The following is a 6,804-nucleotide window of genomic DNA, read 5'->3' on the forward strand; positions in this document are numbered from 1 at the left end:
GCCTCTTCCTCTTTCCCCTCTTTTTCCATTCTTTCTTTGCCTCCTCCTCTTTCCCCTCTTTTTCACTCCCCAACTTGGCCCCATTATTTCCCTCTTTTAATTCTATATCCCTTCTTTTTCCCCAAGCTCCCCTGCCACTCCCTTCTCATACTGTCTCCTTCTCCCTCGCCTCTCTTCCTCCTTTCATAATTACCCTATTTCTTTGTGTCTTTCTCTTTGACCCTATTTTTGCAGCCCTATTTTTGTCCTATTTCTACCCACGGTGCTGGAGATGGACGCCTTCGAGTGGTGGCACCGATATTGCCGGTCGGATCCACTGCCTGGTCATACAGACGTCCCTCAAGTCCCTCCCTATCCCCCGAAAGAAGAATGCTGAATTGTAGGACATCCTCAGCCTATAGTCCACCGGGTTCACATTTCAGATGAACATGAGACCACAATGATAAAAACCCAGAGAGGCCCCCCTTGTCCCCCCCCAGTGCCCTTTTGTCTCCCTCCCCTTCGCGTCCCCTTTGTCTCCCCCCTTAGCGCCCCCCTTGTCTCCCCCTCTTAGCGCCCCCTTGTCTACCCCCTCCCCAGCACCCCCAAAGTGACCCCTTTTGTCTTCCCCCTTAGCGTCCCCTTGTCTCCCCCCCTCCAGCGCCCCCTCTCCCAATTCCAGCGCCCCCTTCCTCACCCCAATACACCAACACACCGTCACCCCAAACCCAAGAAAACCCACTCTGTCGAGGCCTCATTTCTCATCCTGGGTGTTCATCTCCCTGCCTACAATGGTGCAAATATCACCTCCGCCCCAGCAAGGCATTATAATACACCCGCACCTATTCGCACCAGCCGTCCTTTGGTAATCATGTTTTCGATTCCTTCATGTTTACGACCTGTGAGAGAGAGAGAGAGAGAGAGAGAGAGACAGACAGACAGACAGACAGAGACAGAGACAGACAGAAAGACAGTCAAACAACAGATGGATCGTTCCCCAAGAAAGATTGATCTGAAGATAAAGAGAGCGAAAATGAAAACTTATTATGAAAGAGAGAGAGAGAGAGAGAGAGAGAGAGAGAGAGAGAGAGAGAGGGGGGCGTATTTCGGCAGGCTTCAAAAATTTCATAAGGCCTCTTCCTTTACAAATATATTATGTGAATGACGCCTTAGTGATCCTCTTGTACAGGGTGGAACAAAAATTACGCTCCAGCAGGGGTATCTTGCGTGTTATGGGGACGGCTCAGTGGGCTGGTGTGGGCGTGGGTGTGGCAGTGGGAGCAGGAAATATATCAACACTGGCCAAACGACACTGATTTCGCTGACGGAGCCGGCCAGAAAACACAAGAAAGAACCCGGCGGAGTGGAAGAGAGGCGTAATGTATGGACCTCCCTGTAGATTACCTGGGATCGAGGTGGAAAATAAATCGCTAAGGAAAAGGCACTACGAGGCCTCCTGTGCCAGTGAAATTATTATTATTATTTTTTCTCACGGGGGATGTATTATACTGTTCTTTCATTCCTAGGCTTTGTGTGTGTGTGTGTGTGTGTGTGTGTGTGTGTGTGTGTGTGTGTGTGTGTGTGGACGATGAAGTTGACAGTACTGATAGGTATTACTAGCGTCATCTCCAGAATATTTTACTTTCCCCTCCAAGAAAATTAAAAGAAAACGAGGTGTCTTAAGCCTCCCCCTGTTTTCCTTGGCATTGTATAAATCATTTTTTGCAAGAATCTTCCATCATATTTTTCATTAAGCCCCTGGCACAATATACATTTTTTTTCCTTTTATTTTTAATGAAAGAAGATTACTGACGCTGTTTTAAGAATTTTTTGGCTTCACCCGCTAAGAAAATTTGGAAAAAGTGAGATTTGTTTTTTTTTGTTTATTTATTTATTTATTTATTTATTGGTGCTGTGTGCCTAGGGGTTGTGCAAATGTTCCATATTTATTTGTATATTTATTTTCTTTTCATAATGTTCCTGTAATGATTTTTTTTCTGTACTGTTGAACGAAGATTACTGATACCGGCTTTGGAATATTTTAGAGTCTCCCATTTGGAAGTTTAATCTCTCATTTAGGATATTTAAAGAAAAAAATATGGGTCAGTTTTTTTTATTCTTCGACATCATCATCATCATCATTATTATTATTATTATTATTATTATTATTATTATTATAGAAGTACAGTCAATATATTCTTCCAACTGAGGGTTTATATGATTTTGTGAATGAATGTGTCGCCTATTTCGCTTTGAGTTCCTCTGATAGTTTCTCATTCTTCTGCGTTTCTCATTCTCAGCCCACCCAGTTTTTTGGTTTTTGACAGTGTGAGACGTGGCTAATTCGGTGATGAAAATATGTTGAGGAAGATTAATGGCGATGCTTATTAAAACTGTTGCCTTCACTCACGAGGAAGATGGGAGCAAGACTTGGAATTTGGGACTGTGTAGTTAGTGTTATTTCTCGTGTATGGTATTGATATTCTGTGTGGAGAGAGAATACTGTTTAAAGCTTTAGAATATTCCTTCTCCACTGCCAGTATTCCTCTCTCATTACAAATATTCCTTTTCCACTATAAATATACCTCTTCCCCTCCCAGTATCCCTCCTTCACCACTAATATCCCTCCTCCACCACCAATATTCCTCCTCCACCACCAATATTCCTCCTCCGCTACCAATATCCCTCCTTCACCACCAATATTCCTCCTCCACCACCAATATCCCTCCTCCACCACCAATATTCCTCCTCCACCACCAATATTCCTCCTTCACCACCAATATTCCTCCTCCACCACCAATATCCCTCCTCCACCACCAATACCCCTCCTCCACCACCAATATTTCTCCTCCACCACCAATATTCCTCCACACAGAGTAATATTATCCCTGGGTAATGCTCTCATAGGTAGCGAAGGTCCACTATTCCTGTTACATATGGCCTGTTATTTTTTTTTTTTTTTCAAACTTCTCAAAATTTAAAAAAAAAAAAGAATATATAACAACCCTGCATGATTTTTATTTACGCGAATTTTTCCACTCTGTCAAAGGGTTAATGTGTTGTATGCAAAATAAATCACTTAGGAAGAGGTGTTGAGTCATGGTGATTCGGGTCACTGTTTCTCGTTCTTCTCTTCTCTCTCTCTCTCTCTCTCTCTCTCTCTCTCTCTCTCTCTCTCACACACACACACACACACACACACACACACACACACACACACACACACACACACACTCTCTCTCTCTCTCTCTCTCTCTCTCTCTCCCCCAATCATTTTCTAAAGATCTTACCTTTCTGCGGCCTCTCCTTCGTCCCGTCTGTGGCTTAGGTTACAGAAGGATCCCATCTCCTTTGTGCAACATCTTAAGAGTCTCTGCATCTTGAGACGGTGAAGGAAGGTGGGCGTGGAGGAAGAGGGCTTGGAATATGATTTAGGTCGTTGTCGTCGTCGTGAGCATATATACACGCATCCTACACACACACACACACACACACACACACACACACACACACACACACACACACACACACACACACACACACACACACACATTTTTTACATATACATTTCTTTATTTGTCTTTATATATTCTTTTGTTTATTTTATTTACGTATTTTTCAAGTTTATTTATTTATTAATTTTATTTATTTATTTGCGTGTTTGTTTATTGATTAGTTTATTCATTTAAGTTTATTTTTATAATTATGTTTATTTATTTATTCATTTATCTATTTATTCTTAATTGTTATATACATGTTTTTTTTTTATTTTTTATTTCTTCACACTTGCCACCGCCAGCCGATTTTGTTCATCTGTTCCCTGGTAATGAATAGGTCAAGGGCCCGAATTTTCGTCGGTGAAGGAAGCTCCCTAACACCTTTTTCTTAGCGATTTATTTTGCTTATTGCACCCTACTGTCCTCGTCTTTATGTAAATTCTTCTAATATCGCCTCACTTTACATACATACCCTGCAAAAGGAGATTAAACTGACATATCTTAAACTAAATCGCTAGGGAAAAGGTGTTAGGGAGCCTCATCTCAACATAAATACAGTGCCAAGGACCTGAACCCTCCGTATCTCAAAATAAATCGCTAGGAAACAGGTGTTAGGGAGCCTTTTTAGTCGGCGAGAACACGAGTCACTGAGGCGTGAGAGCAGCGTACCCACTATTACATTGACACCTTTCCGTCGTTAATGAGTAGGGATGAGGGCTCGACAAGTGCAATTAAAGGTAAAGGTAAAATCGTTAATAGCCCTCATTACCACCTGAGAGGCCCTTCATTAGCCCAGACAGGTGATACACAGGTAAGTAACGTGGTATCTGGGCTGTGGGTACGGTGATTGATGTCAGGTAAAAGTATCTGTCTATTTCTATCTATCTTTCTGTCTATTTATCTGTGTTTATCTATTTTCAAACGACTGAGGGTGGGTACGTTGATTGATGGTGTTAAATGAAAAAGCATCTATTTCCATCTATTTGTACATCTGTTTATCTGTATACTGTATATTTATAAACTATGCATATGAACCTTGACATTGTTTTATAGTGTACGTGAGGGACGCTTAGTGATAGGTGGGAGCGCTCACCATCCACTCATTGTGGTGCAACCTTAAGGTGACTCTGAGTGACAAATTAAATGGTTTCTTTGATCCAGAAAACCGTTTGTTACGCTGGGTGGTAGCCATGTAACCAGATGACGCCTGGTGGTCTAGTGGGTTATGTCGATTCAGCCGGGTGGGACTCACGAAGGTTTACATCCGTGGAATTTAATTCTCACATGATGCCACTCAGGGGTTAGAGAGGCTGGTCAGTGGTCACCCTAGATTTTTCACGTCGCCCAGGACCCATGCGCATCAAATGGGGCAAAAAAAAAAGGGAGGAGGTGAGAGAGAGAGAGAGAGAGAGAGAGAGAGATGTAGGGTGGAAATAATTTTAAAGAATATTGGCTACAGGAATTTCAGGTAATGTTTATTTTCCCCCTAAGGCCATACCTGACCCCTCCAGCCCAAGATGTCTGTACAAAACCAAATAAAATTGTCGGAAAAAACAAGAAGAGTTAGAAAGACGTTCACAGGCTCAGAGGCGGGAGACACACACACACACACACACACACACACACACACACACACACACACACACAGAGTTGTTATAGTGACAGAACAAAGGCGACAAATTTATGGAGAAGTAATTAGAAAATGAAGGTGAGAGGGTTAAATACGAAGAGAGTTACCCCGAGAAAACACACTAGGAAGAACTTTTAGAAAACGGGTTAACACTTGCACCAACACTCACCAACACTTGAAAACCTGGTGATCAAAGAAGCACAAACAGGCACACAAACTCACACTCCTCTCGTCCTACACTCTCGGCACAAGGATTAGGGTTCTCTCTCTCTCTCTCTCTCTCTCTCTCTCTCTCTCAAAGCACACACTCCTTCCCTCAGAATTCCACCACACTTCACAGAGCTGATTTTTTTTTTTTTTTTTCATCTTTTTCCCTCGCTCCTTCTTATGGCCATTCCTCTTCACGCTTTGATCCCTTCCAAGCGTCTCTCTCTCTCTCTCTCTCTCTCTCTCTCTCTCTCTCTCTCTCTCTCTCTCTCTCTCTCTCTCTCTCTCCTTTTGTCTGGCCAGGTTCGCAGTATGGTAATTGCTTCACTCGAGTCGGAGCTTCGGACTCATTATGTCGTTTTCAATTTTTGTTCCTCGTCTCTTTCTCTCCTTCTGTCTCTTTCTCCCTGCTTTGATAGTCTGCTCTGAAACTCGTGTAATACTTGAACCTTTTTAATTAGAGTTCAGGTCTTTGTATTAATCGAAACCGCAATATATTCGGTTCATAATTTTTCGGGTATATATAAACCTGAGCTCCTGCTTTTCTGTATCTTTCTCGACCGAATTCTTATACAGTGGTGGTGCCGTGTGACGCCCACCAGTTTATGACGGACTTAATGCAAATATACGGTTTTCACAGACGCTTCTTGCATTTTGGTAGGATGCCTGATGCCTTTGAAGTCTCACGCCTAAGATTCGGAGCTTCATTCTCTCTGTCTGGTGTTTATTTTTTTTTTCTCACTTTCCTTTTTCCATAATGTCGGTCTACGTCTGTTTCAGTGTATATACCGGTATCTCTCTCTCTAGGTGTGTGTGTGTGTGTGTGTGTGTGTGTGTGTGTGTGTGTGTGTGTGTGTGTGCTCCCTCCTCTACTTTCACCTCACGTTTTCTAGCAAGCGTGGTCAGTATATTTACACCGTCACGTCCTCTGGAGCAGCATAAATTATTCCACGGGTCCCCGGCTCTGTGTTCACTGTCCCTGATTGATGTGATGATGGTGGTGGTGGGGGAGGGGGAGAAGATATGGGCTAGGGTACTGTAGGTGCGTGTGTGGGGAGAGAGTGTGAGGGAGAGTTATTGTCTGTCTATATTTGCTGTTCCCCTTTTTTTATCGTGATGGTAGTGGTGGCGGTGGTGGAGATATGGGCTGAGGTAAAGGTGTGTGCGTGTCCACCTGAGGGAGATACGGAGACAGGAGGGAAGGAAGGTGGAGAAAAATGTGGAAGTGTGTATGTGGAGAGAGAGAGAGAGAGAGAGAGAGAGAGAGAGAGAGAGAGAGAGAACACCACAAACCAGCCGGTCTTAGTAGAACCGTCTTTGGAAACATTCTCCTTTAACTTGCTTTAGTAATACAACGACACTCTCTCTCTCTCTCAGGCTAAACTATCCCCGACCCCCATCCCACGCACCGAGATCCCCAAACGCCAAGGTCACACACAGACGATGATAAATTAACGACAGGAAGTTAAATGAGACTAATGAAACTCGTTT

The sequence above is a fragment of the Coenobita brevimanus genome, chromosome 23 (genome assembly GCF_032717465.1).
Source record: "Coenobita brevimanus isolate Jiangsu-jjx chromosome 23, ASM3271746v2, whole genome shotgun sequence".
NCBI classification, from domain to species: Eukaryota; Metazoa; Arthropoda; class Malacostraca; order Decapoda; family Coenobitidae; genus Coenobita; species Coenobita brevimanus.